Raw genomic sequence first — 17397 nt, forward strand, 5'->3', positions numbered from 1 at the left:
TCAGGTAATGGAAATTTGTTTTAATGACAGCTTAAATCGGGGGTCAGTATACTACAGCCAACCTGCCAAATCCAGCCCACCACCTGATTTTGTAAATAAAGTACTATTGGAACAAAAGCCACACTCAGCGTTTGCATATTGTCTGTGGCTGCTTTTGTGCTATAACAGCAGAATCTATTAGTTACGACAGAGACGGAATGGCCTGCAAAGCCCAACATATTTACTGTCTCGCCCTTTATGGGAAAAGTTTGCTGACCCCTGGCCGAAACCAATATCATACTATTTCTAATATCAAAATATATTTTTGATATTTATCAAAATAATTGTGATAATTATTAATATAATATAAATATTACAAATAATATAAATTTATAATTTATAAATACTATAAAATAAATAAAATATCCATATATATAGCATACACTGTATCTTCACACACATATGTGTATTGACAAAGTATACATAAAAGAAAAATTATCTGGAAATTATCTGTTCTTATGTGGTATCTGTACCCCTGTACTCCTTCACCTAACTACTTTGCCCCGGTTATTAAATACTAGTATTACATTCCTAATAATACATATCTAGAGGATACAATTGAGACTTAAATTTTATTTTATGAGTACTTATTCTTCCTATGAATAAGAACTTTGATTTTATGTATCTATCACATTTTTGTATACTTGAGGGGGTCCAGGTTTCTTTTTTTTTTTTTAAGATTTGATTTATTTGAGAGAGAGAGACAGAGACAGAGAGAGAGCAAGAGAGAGCACAAGCAGGGAGGAGAGGAGAGTTCGGGTTTCTCTTTGAATAGAATGGTTCTCAGACTGTGGTGTGCCTCAGAATCACCTGGAATTTGGCAGCACCACTCCCAGTGTGTCTGATTCAGTAGGTCTGGGATGAGGACTAATAATTATTTCTAACAAATATCCAGCTGGTGATGATGCTGGTCTGGGAACCACACTCTGAGAACCACTGGAACAAACCTTGAAGACGGTTAAAAAAAAACCAAGGGTAGCAGGGACCCATGAATGCATTCACTGAGACAGCATGAGTCTTCTGAAAACTTAACCATACTTTCTAAGAGAGGGTCTGTGGCGTTAAAAGGATTTGATAAGTAGGGATAAAAAAGCAAAATACAAAATAGTATATACTGTAGAAATTTGTAATGGTATAGTCAACAAATGTAAGGTAACATCCAGGAAAAAAGTGTTAAGAATGGAAGAACTACTCTATATTATTTTTTAATTGAAAGACCTACATTCACATGCTGGCCTTTGTACTTACTGTTTGTGTGAACTTTGCTCATTGACTGTATCACTTAATCACACTGAACTTAGTTCATTTTATTTATTTATTTATTTATTTGAGAGAGAGAGAGAACATGAGCAGGAGGGGCAGAGGGAGAAAGAAACTCAAGCAGACCATGCTAAGTATGGACCCCAGTGCGGGGCTCGATATCACAACCCTGAGATCAGGACCTAAGCTGAAACCAAGAGTCAGACACTAACTGACCGCACCACCCAGGTGCCCGTGAACTTTAGTTCTTTGTGTACAAATGAAGAAAACAATGCCTATCTCACAGGAATTTTCTAAGGACTAACTATATGAAAGCATCTTGTAAAGTTTATGCAAGTGTTATCTGGGGGGTATGTGGTTTAAAATCTTGATTGGGGAAAGAAATAAAGAGCCTATCCAATAGGAAATGATCCCATCTTTAGAATAGAAGAAGACAATGATGAACACTGACTTCACTGAGTTATTCATTTATTAGATTCGTTTGTTATGTATTTCATTTAAATTCTGAGGCTCAGCATTCAAATTTCCATCAATTTGGACTGTTTGGACTTCGGAGATTTTCATTTGTCAAAACTGTTAGCTCATGGGTACTACTAACACAAATATTGATGTGTAGCTTTGGCCTGTTAGCTATCAATGGAAATCAGAAAATCAATGAACTTAATAGCTGTTCATTACATAGTTGATGCATTTGCAGGACTATGTTGAGTACTGTCAGTGAGTAATCAATTCAGTCAAAATCTATTACCAGATCACTGCCAGAAGTTTTTTATAATATACTGTTTTATTTATGACTTTATATAGCTACCACAGCACTTTTTTATGAAACAGTCTTTAGTCTTATGGGACTCCTACTGCTTATCATTTGTGGTCTCTTCATGCCGAGTTGGAAGCACCTACCAGCTAGGAGTTACTGTTCCTAGAATAGCCCTCTCTTGGTGTAAGTAGGGCTGTAGCTCTCAGATGAGCTTCTGCCCTAGCATTAATTCCATCTAGTCCATTCACTCAGCCAGTTTATACTTCAGGAATTTCTCCTGTGTGCTAAGTACAATGAGAGTACATATATCTGGGCTTTTTTGTAGCATATCAGCTATTAGGGGGAGGAATACATTAAACTATAATATAAGAATAAAATAAATGCCATGCTGGGGGGGTTCCAGCAACAGTAAACTCTAATCACTAGGATTTGGGAAGACTTTATAGGGAGCGGCATTTGATATGATCTACTTTTGCAGAAGTAAAATTCACTTTGTGAAGACTAGAGTATTAGACAGCCTGAGGGAAGAACTTGAAAAGAAGTGTTACATGCTATAGAAGTTCAGAGAAGAGTTCCCAATCAGACTTACAGGTCTAGGGAAGATTTCTGGAGAAGGTAAATTGTAAGGGATTGAAGGTTAGGGAACAAGTAAGAGTGATCCCGATGAAAGGAGGAAAGGATAGAAATGTACTAGAGAGAGGACATGGCATTTGTGAAACCTAGAGATAAGGCGACATAGTTCCTCAAATAACTGAGAACTGAATGAAGCTTAGTATGGCTGACATCAAGTGATTCATGTAGGGAATTGATAGTCTCCAAGTAGAGGCCTTACCATGCAGATTTACAAACCCATCCGTGAGGCCCGTGGGTAGCTCAGTAGGTTAAGCATCCGACTCTTGATTTTGGCTCAGGTCATGATCTCAGGGTGGTGAGATCAAGCCCTGCATGGAGCCCGCATGGAGTCTCCTTGAGATTTGCTCTCTCCCTCTGCCCTCCTCCCTTCACACTCGCTCACACTCTTTCTCTCAAAAAAAAAAAAAAAACTTTTTAAAAGATTTTATTTATTTATTTATTTGAGAGAGAGAGATAGTGAGAGAGACCATGAGTAGGAAGGAAAAGGAAAAGGAGAAGGAGGTTCCCTGACATGGGGGCTCCATCCCAGGGATCATGACCTGAGCCAAAGGCTTAACTGACTGAGCCACCCAGGCATCCCAATAAATAAATAAAATCTTACCAAAAAAAAAAAAAAAAAGGAAACAAGCATGTCCTGTGATCCCCCATCTAAAGTAACCTCCCTTAAACCCACAGTCATCATCCTCTTTCTCTGTTTCCCTTCATAGCCAGATTCCTTCTACACTCATAGTTTCCACTACTTTACCTCTCATTCACTCTAAAAGATCTACCAGCTTTACTGAAATATAATTCAGGTACCATGCAATTAATTCATTTAAAGGATATAATTCAGTAGCTATATTATATTGAAAGGGTTGCTTAACCATTACCCAATTTTTAAACCATTTTCAGCTTGTCATAAAGAAACCCTGTACCCATTAGCAGTCACTCCTTTCTACCTGTGTAATTTGCCTATGCTGGACATTATGTACAAATGAAGTCAATATATGGTGTTTTGTGACTGGCTTCTTTCACTTAGCATAATATTTTCAAGATTCAGCCATGTTGTAGCATGTATCAGTTCTTCATCCCTTTTGTGGCTGAATAATATCCCATTGAATGAATTTACTACACTGTTCATTTAATAGACATTTGAAGTTGTGTCTCCTTTTGCTTATTATGAATAAGGCTTCTGTGAGCATTCATCTCTAAGTTTATGTGCAGTTGGATATATTTTCACTTCTCCTGAGTATATACCTTAGAGTAGAATTGCTAGATTATGTGGTAACTCAATGTGAACTGCCAGACTCTTTTCTGTTTTAAATAGATCTACAGAGTATAATGCTAAGTGAAATAAGCCAGTCAGAGAAAAACAAATACCATATGATTTCACTCATATGTGGAATTTAAGAAACAAAACAAACAAACAAAGTGGGGGAAAAGACAGAAACAAAACAAAATTAAAAAAAAAAAAACAAAAAACCACTTAACTATAGAGAACAAACAGATGGTTACCAGAGGCGTGGTGGGGGGTGGAATGGGTGAAAGAGGTAAAAGGGATTAAAGTACTTATCTTGATGGGTGCTGAGTAATATATGGGAATCCTGAATCACTGTATTTTACACCTGAAACTGATACAACTCTTCATCAACTATACAGGAATTTATTTAAAAAAATGTTTTTTTTAAAGTAGCTGCACCATTTTATATTACCAGCAGCAGTGTCTGAGGGTTCCAGTTTCTCCACATCCTCACCAACATGTGTTATTGTCTGTCTTTTTTATTATAGCAGTCCTAGTGGATATGAAGAGATATATCAGATTTTTAATTTTCATTTCCCTGATGGCTAATGATAGTGAACATCTTGTTTATGGACTTATGAGCATTTGTATATATTCTTTGAAAACAATGTTTGTCTATTCAGGTCCTTTGCCCACTTTTTAATTGTGTTATTTGTCTTATTCTTACTTAGTATAAGGGTTCTTTTTTTTTATTTTCTGGATATTGGCCTTTAATAGGTATATGACTTGCACATATTTTCTCCTATTTTGTTAATTGTCTCTTCACTTTCTTGATGGCGTTCTTGGAAGCACTGAAGTTTTTCTTTTTGATGAAGCACAGTTATCTCCTTTATCTTATGTCACTTGTGTTTTTGGTGTCACATCTGAGAAGACTTTGCCTATCCCAGGGTCTCAAGGGCTTATATTTTACTCTAAGACCTTTACAGTTTTAGCTCTTACATGTAGCTTTGGGATCCATTTTGAGTTCATTTTTGTGTGGGTGTGAGGAAAGAGTTCAACTTCATTCTTTTGTGTGTGCTTATCCCATTGTCCCAGTACCATTTGTTGAGCTCATGCACTTTTAAAAAAAATTTATTATTAACATATAATGTATTATTTACCCCAGGTGTAGGAGTCTGTGAATCATCAGGCTTACACATTTCACAGCACTCACCATAGCACTTCCCTGATGTCCATAACCCAACCACCCTCTCCCTACACCGCCCCCAGAGTTCATTCACTTTTAAACTATTTTTATTAAGTATGAAATACATTTAGGGACGCCTGTGTGGCTCAGTTAGTCAAGCGTTTGCCTTTGACTCAGGTCATGATCCCAGGGTTCTGGGATCCAGTCCCAAATCGGCCTCCTTGCTCAGCAGGAATCTGCTTCTCCTTCTGCCTGCCGCTCCCCCTGCTTGTGCTCTGTCCCTCTCTCTCTCTCCCTGATAAATAAAAAAATCTTTTAAAAAAGTATGAAAAAAATTCAAATACCTATTTATATTATATATGAAAGGTATAAAACAGCAGTAACACAGACACCTGCAGACATCTCCCAACCAGAAATACAGTGGAGCCCCTTGCAATGTTCTCCAATCTTACCTATCCTGAATTTTGTGCCTGTTATTCTCTTGCTGTTCTGTGTGTTTCACTACCTTTGTGTGTATTCCCAATAACGTAATGTTCAGTTTTAGATGCTTTTAGCTTTTTATAAGTGAAAAAATAGTATGTGTTTTTTTATGACTTGCTTTCTTTTTCTGTTCAATATTATTATACACATCCTTGTGCTTATAGTTGTAATTTACTCATTTTAACTCTTGGAAACTATTCTCTTTTACAAATACACCCAAATGTATTCATTCTCCTGTTGATAAACATTTGGATTGCTTCAGATTTTTTGCGATCACAAACATTGCTGATAGAAACATTCTTGTTCCTCTGTCCTGGTGCTCATGTGCAAGACTTTTTCTAGGGCATGCGTGTCTCTAGAACTTCTGAGATATAAGGTAGAAACATTTTCAGTTCTACCAGAGAGTGCTCAATTGGTACCAAAGGGGTTGGGGCCAGTCTGTACTCACAAAAGTATCATGGCATTTCTGATCACTTTACATCCTTGTTAAACTTGGTATTTACAGGCTTCTTTATTTTTGGCGATATGTGGTCTTATTGCCACAATGGTAATTTTACAGTTACAGTGGTAACTGTAAAATGGTGTCTAATCTTGGTTTTAATGAGCATTTCCAAGATTACTAACAGAATTGAGTTTCTTCTAAAGTATGTGTTGGTCATTGGTATTTCTTCATCTGCAACATGCCTGTTCAGGTTCTTAATGCATTTTTCTATTGGTTTCAGCATTTTCAAATTTTTTGTCAACAATTGTGTTCTAGATATCTTCTCTCATTAGGTCTTAGTTTTTATGTATTTGAGTTTATCAGTCCTTCCTTTTATGTTTTTAATTTTTTTATGTCCTATTCTATAAAAAATTCTTCCCTAATTCAGGGTCTTACACATATTCTCCTTCACTGTCTTCTAAAAATTTTGTCTTTCATAGTTAAATCTTTAATCTATCAGGCATTGATTTTGGTATACAGTGGACTGTAGGGGAGTCCCAATTTTTCTCATGTGGGTAACTGTTATTCCAACATCATTTATTGAATATGCTTTGCTTTTCCCTGCTGAACTGTGATGCCAGCACCTTCATCACCCAAGCTTCTCAATGTGTGTAGAATATTTCTGGCCTCTCTCTCTTGCTTTATGTCCTGCTTGATCAAATTAATTATCCCCACACTAAGAGTGTTAAGTATTAATTACTAGCTTTATAATAAGTCATGATATCTAGTAAGACAAGTGAGCCAGTTCATTTTTCTCCATATGAATATTTTGGTTATTTTTAATCTTTACTTTTCCATATATATTTGATAATGAATTTTTTGAGATTCACTAAATTGATAAGTGAATAGACTGACCATTTGATATGCTGGGATTTTTATTGAAATTATGTTGAATCCATAGATTTGGTAAGAAATGATATCTTTATGATATTGTATCTTCTTATCTTTGAACATGGAATAGCCCTGCATTCTAACTCAGGTCATCTTTAGTGTGTGTTAGTCAACTTTCACAGTTTTGTCCCTAATGGACTTGTATATCGCTCTTTGGATTTATTCTTAGTTGTACATTATATTTTTATGCTATCAAAGTAGTATCTTTGTAAAAATTTTATTTTCTGTTCATGGCTGATGTGCACAAGTACAGTTAACTCTTAAATACTAGTTTTGTACTTAACTAATAAATTATCTGTAGGTACTTCTGGGTTTTCTCTACAATCATTTTTTTAATTTATTAATAGTCCCTTTTATGTTTCTTCCTTTCTAATTGTTATATCATTTGTTTCTTTGTTTTAATCTTATTGCACTGACTAGGACCACTAGTACATAATAGAAATGATGATAGCTAGAATGTTTATCCTGTTTGTGGACATAAGAATATGTTTTTTAACACTGCACCACTAAGTATGATACTAACCTTAACCTTTTTCAGTTTGGCTTGGTTTTGTAGGGGCAGGGGAGTAGGTTCCCTTTCTCAGGCGAAAGATGTTTCCTTCCTTCCCCTGCTTGTTTTTGATCTCAAATAAATGTTGACTTTTTTTTTCTTTTTTTAAAGATGTTATTTATTTATTTGACAGATAAAGATCACAAGTAGGCAGAGAGGCAAGCAGAGAGAGAGAGAGAGGAGGAAGCAGACTCCCTACTGAGCAGAGAGTCTGATGCAGGACTCGATCCCAGGACCCTGAGATCATGACCTGAGCGGAAGGCGGAGGCTTTAACCCACTGACCCACCCAGGTGCCCCTAAATTTTGACTTTTGTCAAAAGCTTTAGGTTTTTAGTTTAGTTTTTCTCCTTTAATAAGACAATTTTATGAATTACATTAACATATCTTCTAATGCTGAACCAAATCTGTGGTCCTAGAATTAATTCAACACAATTATGATGTATTATCTTTTTTATTTTACATTCCTGTATTTCATTTGTTTAAATATGAATTATACATATATACGTATGTGTGTTGTATATATACAACATGTATGTGTTTGTGTGTTATATTGTTTTCATTCTTTTACTCTTTTTGCTTCTGTGTTCATGATTTCTATGTTTCCCTTTTTGTACCATTCTTAACTAGTTTTGAAAGCAAATTTGTGCTATCCTAATAAAATGAGTTAGGAAAATCAATTTGGGTGACATCAAATCATCTTGTCCTTGAAGGTTTGGTAGAATTTTGCTATAAAACTTTCTGAACCTAGTGTTTATTAAGAAGTTTCTTGCAAGTGGTTCAATTTCCTTATGAGTTAGAGGACTACTACTAGGACAATTTACTTTTGGTCTTTGCTGATTCCTTGCCTCATGTGATCTCAACAATACATTTAATTTGATTTTTTAAAATATTCTGTCCAGTATTATTTGTTATTGTGTTCAGCACAAGTATCATTTAGAGAACCTTTATCCTCCATTATGTAGGAAGTAGAAGTTTTTATTTAAACATCACCTTTCTCTAAGGTGATTTACCACATCACTTCATTAAAACTCCTTTTTTTTTTTTTCAAAATACCAATACTCTCTAATTTGCCAAATCTAGCAGTATTTTTCTCATCTTCAACCTTGTAGCACATTCAATACAACTACCATACTAGTCTTCTTGAAACATGTCCACTTTACTTTATATGGTATTATAATACTTACCTGGTTTCCTTGCCAATCCTGGCTAGCCCTGTCTTCTTCCCAATTTTCTCTTTATAACCTTTGTCCCTAGGTGAATTTGTCATTGTATGGGATTTGTCATTCCATCCAAGCACTAAGTGCTTGTATATGCTTGTGACTTCCAAATTTATATCTAAAGCCCAGACTTTTTCTTCTGAACTCCAAACTTGGAGAATTTTTTTTAACATACAAGCATATCAAACTTCATTATGTTTAAAACAACTCTCAGTTCCCACCTGATTGGGATAGTAATCAACTTTTGCCTAAAGTCCCGCAATAGCCTCACAATTAACTCATTTCTCTGCTGTCTTTTGATATACTAGAAAATGACTAGTCACTGCTCTGGAACTGAGTGCTCTGGAAAGACCTCCCTGGAGACCTGGTATTTAAATTAAATCTGAATAAGAAGGGACTTGCTATAAAAAGAGAATTCTAGGGTGCCTGGGTGGCTCAGTGGTTTAAGCCACTGCCTTCAGCTCAGGTCATGATCTCGGGGTCCTGGGATCGAGTCCCACATCGGGCTCTCTGCTCAGCGGGGAGCCTGCTCCCTCCTCTGTCTCTCTGCCTACTTGTGATCTCTCTCTCTCTGTCAAATAAATAAATAAAATCTTTAAAAAAAAAAAAGAAAGAAAAGAATTCTAGATGGAGGAAACAGCTTCTGTAAATATCCTAAGGTGAAAGTAAGTTTAGAACGCTTAAGAACCATAGGCAGGCCAGTGTGGATAGGGCAAGGGTTAGAGATTTCATTGAAGATCTTAGTAGGAGCCAAATTATGTAGGATTTTATAGGATTTTGTAAAGAAAAGTATGGGCTTTGAATTTTATTCTAAATATGATAGGAAGTCAATGAAAAGTGATAGTTTAAATTTAGAGAGTAAGAGAAAAATCAAGGTCTGGAGTTGGTAAAGATGTCAAGACTAGACCTAAAGATTTGAGGATCATTAGCATGTAAATTGTTTTTATAGCTATGGGTCACCTATAGAGAAAATAAAGATAGAAAAGAGGAAGTGAGAGGTGCCTGGGTGGCTCAGTCAGTTAAGTGTCTGCCTTTGGCTCAGGTCATGATCCTGGGGTCCTGGGATCAAGCTCTGCACAGGGCTCTCTGCTCAGTGGAGAGCCTGCTTCCCCCTCTCCCTCTGCCTGCCTCTTTGCCTACTTGTGCTCTCTCTCCTTCTGTCAAATAAATAAATAAGATCCCTAAAATTAAAAGAAAAGAAAAAAGAAGTGGTCCAATCTAAACATTGGGGCACAGTAACATTTAGAGGAGCTATTACAGGAAAATGAAGAATTGTGCCCAGTGAGGAGAAAGAAAATGAGGAGCATATGGTGTCATGGAAGCCAGATGAAAAATATATCAAGACTAAGGAAGTGGTTACTTAGATTGAATGATGGGTAGGAGTAGAAATGGAAATATAATCCTGCTCCTATAAGGGTCATCATTAAGTAGTTTCAAGGACAATAAAAAATTAGCTTTTAAGTACTACCTAGAAATTCTTGAGAGCAATAAACAAATATCTGCCATTTTCCTAAAATTAAAAAGAGAGACTCTTTAAAGAACTTCCTTACCCAATATAAGAAAACCACATCCTTTAGCTACAGTAGCCTCTCTGTGATCAGTTGACCATTCAGCAAATACCTCCTAGATTCCTTGTGAATGCTTAGTGTGATCTAAACACTATTCTTGTTAGACTTTCAAATATAACATTTGATTCCTTAATTCGTTTGGGCGTGACCCATTGCTATTTTATAGCAAAACTTAAGGATAATTGATAACCTTTTGGACCAGATGAGATTTTCTTAGAGCTTACGGCTTTGTAACATGTCTGACTGGTTAGACATAAAGAATGTAGGAACAAGTAAACTTGGCTTGTTAAAGGGACCTTTCTTCAGTTGTCTATTCTGAACAAAGACTTTAAGCAGTGAGTGATAATTGTTTGAAGTAGTACTGGCTTTTGTAGAATGTTCACTAAAAAAGATTTTTTAGAATGGGGATAGCAGGGAGATACTGAAACTTCTAAATCCATTTTCTGACTATGTTGGTCAATTAGCTTTCTGACGTGTTGGACAGTAATTGCTTCCAGGGACTGCTTTTACTGTCTGACTAATCACTGTCTCATTGCTTCTGGATTATTGACCTCCTATGTCCATCTGGCTGCCAGGATCAAGCCCTGAGTCAGCCTGTAAAAACTCTTCTTGAAATGTTTTAAATTAATTGTGGATTCGTAGTGGTTTCCTTTTCAAAGGTTTATTTTCGTACTAATATTGTTATATAATATCAGTTTTGTGATTATTAAATGAGTTTAAGTAGTCCTGGAAGTGTTTATGCATGTATATATATATGTGTATATGTAAAGTTTATATTTTTACCCAGTCTTAGTGTTTATGAGTTCAAATTTTATTCTTTAATTTTTTACTTAAAGTTTACTTATATCCAAATAGTAATAGCCCCTGGTTATTCCAGTTTCAGATGCTATAAGCTGGCAAATATACCTTCTTAGGGTTATAAACCTCTTAGGTTTATAAATTTCTCCACTTCTGTGGACCCACTGTAGATTTTTCTGCTTAGATTGTGAGATACTATAGAATGATTGCCACTAACTCTGCCATCTCCCCTTTCCCAAAGATCAGAGATCTTTAAACATTCATCATATGTTGGTAGTTGTTGTTGTTGTAGTTATTAGGGATTAAGAATTAAAATGTATAAAAAATAGGATACTCAGAAATTATGTTCCTATAGTTGGAGATTTGTCCTAGAGCCACTGTCCTCCCAAACTGGGCTGTAATTGGAAGCTCTGCATACGAAGCTCAGAACTATTGTAAATGTTCTCTCACTGTCTCCCTTCCCTTTCTTGTCCTTCCCCCTTTGCACACATCTTCAGAACCCCTTATCTTACCTTACTCCCAAGGTTTAGCTTCCAAACAACCCTGATTTTCCCTTCAGTTCCTCATCTCCTGATTTTTCCTTTCTCCAAATTTATCAGTCCTGCAGGGCACCGTTCTCTTCTATGGAATGATAAAATCCTCTCTGCTAAAGTGTTTCTTCATGCTTGTCCTTTAGCAGATACCATATCTTAATTTGGAAGAGAAGATGGAAATTTAATGGCAGCACTTGTTCAAGATAATATAGTTTGTTGTGAAGTTAGATCTTGGAGTGCTGATTTTCAGTCACTTCACCTGAAAGTAGAGCTGGACTTGCCCATTATTTTGTAATTTGATAACTTAAAACATAGTGTTTTTCATGAGAAATTACTATTAGAAGCAAATGAATGGTTAATATTAATATTACCTTGTTTCTATAGCTGATTTCTGTCATAGTCATGGAGGAATGGGCAATAATTTCCCATTTGTTAATTACTTTATTTCTTTGTTTATACTCTGTTCCTCATCAATCTGAATGGCTCTGTATAGGTCTCAATTTAATGTGGCAAATGTGGGAATTATGGTATGGTCTGCTTTATTGAAATCATAATGGATTAGAAGCAGGTTAAAATGTGGAAACTTTTCTCTATTTTTATTAAGGTTATGATCATTATTGATGTGAGATTTTCAACTTAAATATTTACTGCCCTCTTTTTCTTAAAGTACAGTTTAAAAAACCAAATCATTAGGCTATCTTACCAGCATATTTTAATTGGAAAAAATATATAGCTATGCATATAAATCATAACTCAGACTTACTATCATATAATTATCATAACATTGTCAAGGAGATTTTTAAGCCTATCCAAAGTTAGCTACAATAAGTTAAACCAAATAGGAATAATATATATTTCTTTGTATGCAGCTTGACCAACTGTATTGGAACATACAGAAACATACCAGATTTAACTGTAGTAATAAAGATTTATGATTACCTATAGTTAATAATATAGATAATGTAGCATTTAGGGCTTTTCTTAAGTAAAAGCCAAGAATCTTATTTACATTTATTTGAAGGGCAAGACTGTAAGGAGAAGAAAGTATTTTCAAAATGATGGACCAAACAGAAAGATTATAATTACAGACATCAGAGTTCAGATAGGATCTGTAGGTATGTTGCTTCTTAAATGAAAGTTTGCAAAGTAGACATTATTCATCCATTTTATTTGGGTCTAGATGCCCCAGTTCTCTTCTCTGAACCAGTAGAATTTCTCCAAGTAGTTCAGACTCTCTCGCCCTTGGTTCCTTACAAGTCCCTGAAACACTTGCCTCTTCTATTAGTCTGTCATCCTTTATTCTCCCTTCTGATTTTTCTTTCATCAGTTCCACCTGAATACATTTTCCAGGCCACATTCTTTAACTAAAAAACAAAATAAAAAACTTGACCATCAACATTTAGTCATTTAAACTATTTTCTTCTTATGTAGCAGCTCCTTTATAAGGTAATTTGAATGTGGCTCAATTTTTTACTTTAAATCAGAAGAAATAAAAATTTAGTTTACTAAATGAATAAAATCTTTTAAAAAAATTAACTTGGCAGTATCTTTTAGTAATAAGTAACATTTTTACAACTTGATCCCAAAACTATTTTTACATTTGATTTAAGTAATTGGCAATTGTTTTCTTTATTTTATTTTAAGTTTTGTACCTAACAAACTAATATTTGGAGTGTCTAATTTTATTATAATCATTTGTATTTCAGCTTATTCCTGAAACTGAATTTCATTATATATTACATTTTGCATCCTAATGTTAAAATTCCACATAAAGTGTTAAGAGCAAAGTTTTTTTTTTACTAAGAACCAATTTTATTTAAAATGCAAAAAATGAGGAATAACTAAAGCAGTTTTTTGAAAGAACAAAGTCCTATGATTTACACTCCCTAATTTCAAAATTTACTATAAAATTATAGTAATGAAGTAATGAATATAGTAATGAAGTAATGAAGACTGTGGGTTACTATAAAGATAGACATATAGATAAATGGAACAGACTAAAGAGACCAGAAATTAACCTTCACATATATGGCCAATTAATTTTCAACAGAACTACCAGGGCAATTCAGTGGGGAAAGGAAAAATCTTTTTAATAAATGCTGCTGAAAACCTGTGTATCCTTTTGGGGAAAAGAAACAATGACACTTACCTCATACCATACATAAGAATTAGCTTAAAATCAGGGCTCCACATCAGGTTCTCTGTTTGGTGGGGAGCCTGCTTCCCCCTTTCTCTCTGCCTGCCTCTCTGCCTACTTGTGATCTCTCTCTCTCTCTCTCTCTGTCAAATAAATAAATAAATTAGCTTAAAATGTATTATAGATCTAGAAGAAAGTATAGGAGAAAATCTTTGCAGCCTTGAGGTAGACAAATAATTGATAGACACAAAAAGCACAAAATTTTAAAATAATAAATTGGAATTTTTCTAATTAAAAAGTTTTGCTCTTTAGGATGCCGGGGTGGCTCAGTTGGTTGAGCATCGACTACTCTTGATTTCAGCTCAGGTCATGATCTTGGGGTCTTGGGATTGAGCTAAATGTTGGGCTCTGTGCTCACTGTTGGCTCTGCTTGGGATTCTCTCCCCCACCCCTGCCGACCCTCCTCCTGTTCATGTGCTCTCATGTGCTCGCTCTCTCTCTCTCTCTCTCTCTCTCAAATAAATAAATAAATAAAATCTTTAAAAAATAAAAAGTTTTACTCTTTGGTAGACACCATAAAGAACAAAAAGGCAAGTCACAGAATGAAAGAAAATATTAGCGATATATATTGACAAAGGATGTATATTCAGTATAGATGAAGAATTCTTGTAACTCAATAATAAGAAAACAGACAACCTAGTTAAGTAACAAACGAAAGATTTGAAACAATTTTAAAAAGAAATGAATGGTCAGAGCCTGGGTGGCTCAGTCGGTTATAGCATCTGCCTTTAGCTCAGATCATGATCTCTAGGTCCTGGGATTGAGCCCCACATTGGGCTTCCTACTCAGCGAGGGTCTGCTTCTCTCTCTCTCTCTCCCCCTCTCCCTCTTTCCCTTCCCCTCCCCAGCTCTTGTTTTCTCTCTCTCTCTCTCTCAAATAAATCTTTTAAAAAAAGAAATGAATGGTCGATAGTGTATTACAGAATGCTCAATATCATTAGTCATCAGAGAAATACAAACTTAACCATATAATCCAGCCATTACAGTATTATGTATTTACCCAAGAGAAGCGAAAATATGCAGACTTTACGTAAATGTTACAGTAACTTTAGTCTCAAAAGCCAGAAATTGAAAACAACCCAAATGCCTATCAACAGGTGAATGGATAAACAAATTGTGATTATTCATGTGATAGAATTCTACCAGTAATGAAAAGAACAAACAATGTATCTACCCCACAACACCGAGCTATACTGCAAAAAAAACAAGCTGAGTCAAAAACATCAGACATTAAAGAGTATACCATTTGTATGAAATTCTAGAAAATGCAGACTAACCCATACTAGGTTTCTTTAAATGCAGTGATTTTATATGCTACACTTCATTAACATAGCAAAATACACTGCTTTTAAGAAAAAGAAAGTAATGGGGCATCTGGGTGGCTCAGTGGGTTAAGCCTCTGCCTTCGGCTCAGGTCATGGTCTCGGGGTTCTGGGATTGAACCCCACATCAGGCTCTCTGCTCAGCGGGGAGACTGCTTCCCCCTCTCTCTCTGTCTGCCTCTCTGCCTACTTGTGATCTTTTTCTCTCTGTCAAATAAATAAAGAAAAGAAAAGAAAAAGAAATTAATGTCTTCTGCTGTTCACTACCATTCTCCCTACCTCATCTCTGTTTAAAGGATCAAAATTGAGGGGCACTTGGGTGGCTCAGTCTGTTAAGCATCCAACTCTTGATTTCAGCTCAGGTCATGATCTTGGGGTCATGGAGTTGAATCCTGTGCCAGGCTCCATGCCAGCATAGAGCCTGCTTAAGATTCTTTCCTTCTCCCTCTGCCCGTCTCCCTCTTCTCTCTGTCTCTCTAAAATAGATAAAATCTTTTTTAAAAATATCAGAATTGTATATAAATTTGATAAGCATATAAAATAAGCATAAACAATCATAATTCATCATGTAAGGTTATCAGATTCAAAAGCTAAGGAGGCATCTGGTTCAATGAGAACCATATGGAATATGAAGTACAAAGACTTGGTTTCATATTCCAACTCTGCTTCTTTTGGTACCTCTTAAATGTTGAGAGTATCAAATGCTGTATTTGAAAAATGGGGATATTATTTATTACCAAAAATTATATCTGTTTCAGAATCAAAAAAGATGTCATTTCAACCAGAAATCTCCAGCACCTGGCAGATAAAGGCACTAAATACATATTGGTTGAATTAACATCAATTTGTTTCTGAACCCCAGCATTTTTTTCAATGTGTTAAGGAAATTAAGGCACATGGGGCCACAGATTATTTTCTATAAGCTTATGAAGCCTAATACAAAATGTTTATAAGAAGAGGTCTTAGAACTCACAGCTTTGTATTGAAAACTTAAATGTCCAAATACAATATGTTAGTTACCTGTTTTCTTCTAAGATCATAAAGGAACAGATCACAAAACACTTGAGTTGAGGCTGTCCTGCTTTTCCTGGCAGAGCAAGTCCCTTGGTAGAAAGAATCCCCGTCCTTGCAGAATTAAGCCCCACTGCTTCTAGTCCATGTATAACTTTCTATTAAAGATGAAATCAAACAAAGAAAAAGCCATGAGAAGAGACAGAAGATAATCTTATGTTAATGATTCAAAAAAAAAAATCCTTTTTTTTGTTTTTGTTTTTGGTGGAAGATTTCTGAGTGCACTCTCTACTCCCTACCCCAGTACCCTGGTGTTAGTGGGAGGCAGCAGCTACGCAACTCTGAGAGGTGACTGGGCTGGCACCAACACCAGTGCTTCTGATATTTTCCCATTGTTTTCTTCCCCCAGTAAGTTTTATTTCATTAATCTTAATGCCACATATGCATGCTTTCTCTAGCTAGTGGGTGGCCAGAACACAACAACTTGCAAACAAAGGCTAAGGCATTACTGGGTTGATATAAGAGAGTTGCAGAGTTTTTGTTGGTCTTACTTTTTTTTTTAATCTCCTCTGGACCTAGGAGTGAGTATAACCAGGGCTTTTTGGGGACCATAAGGGGAGTACAACTTCTGACTTTCCCCAGATTAGAGGAAGGAGTAGATTGCCTCTCCGTTCGGTGTTTGTGTCTGGAAATTTATCCTTTTACTAGTGTCATCCTCATATCAATTGTTGCATTTGCTTTGCAAAATAGAAAACTATGGAGTTCTTAAATGCAATTGTAAACACACTTTTGGGAAATGGTTCTTTTACTCTTTGAGTACTCTCTTCATTTTCATCTCATTCATTTCCAGGTTGCAACACAGCTCTCTTAAAAATAAGGATTTAAACATTAAACATTAACCCTAGGTAAAGAACTAAGGGGTTTTGGTATGCCATAGTTATTCTTTCTTTTTTTAGTAGTTGTTTGACCCTTAAATATGCATATAATAGTCAGCTGCTATTAATAGTCCTGTCTTTCATTTGTTATAAAATTATAACTTTAATACAATGATGCATTACATCTTAATCATGTATTATTACATTTGAGCCTGAACTATCATATGAATTTGTGAGATCTTATTTTTATATTAACATTTATATTTTATAAGGTATGTGGTGTGTGTGTATACATATATATATATTTGTTGTAGATACATTTGACTACATTTATATGTCCACAGAGATTTATATAGAGGCCTTAAAAAAACAAACAGGC

The sequence above is a fragment of the Neovison vison genome, chromosome 6 (genome assembly GCF_020171115.1).
Source record: "Neovison vison isolate M4711 chromosome 6, ASM_NN_V1, whole genome shotgun sequence".
Classification (NCBI taxonomy): Eukaryota; Metazoa; Chordata; class Mammalia; order Carnivora; family Mustelidae; genus Neogale; species Neogale vison.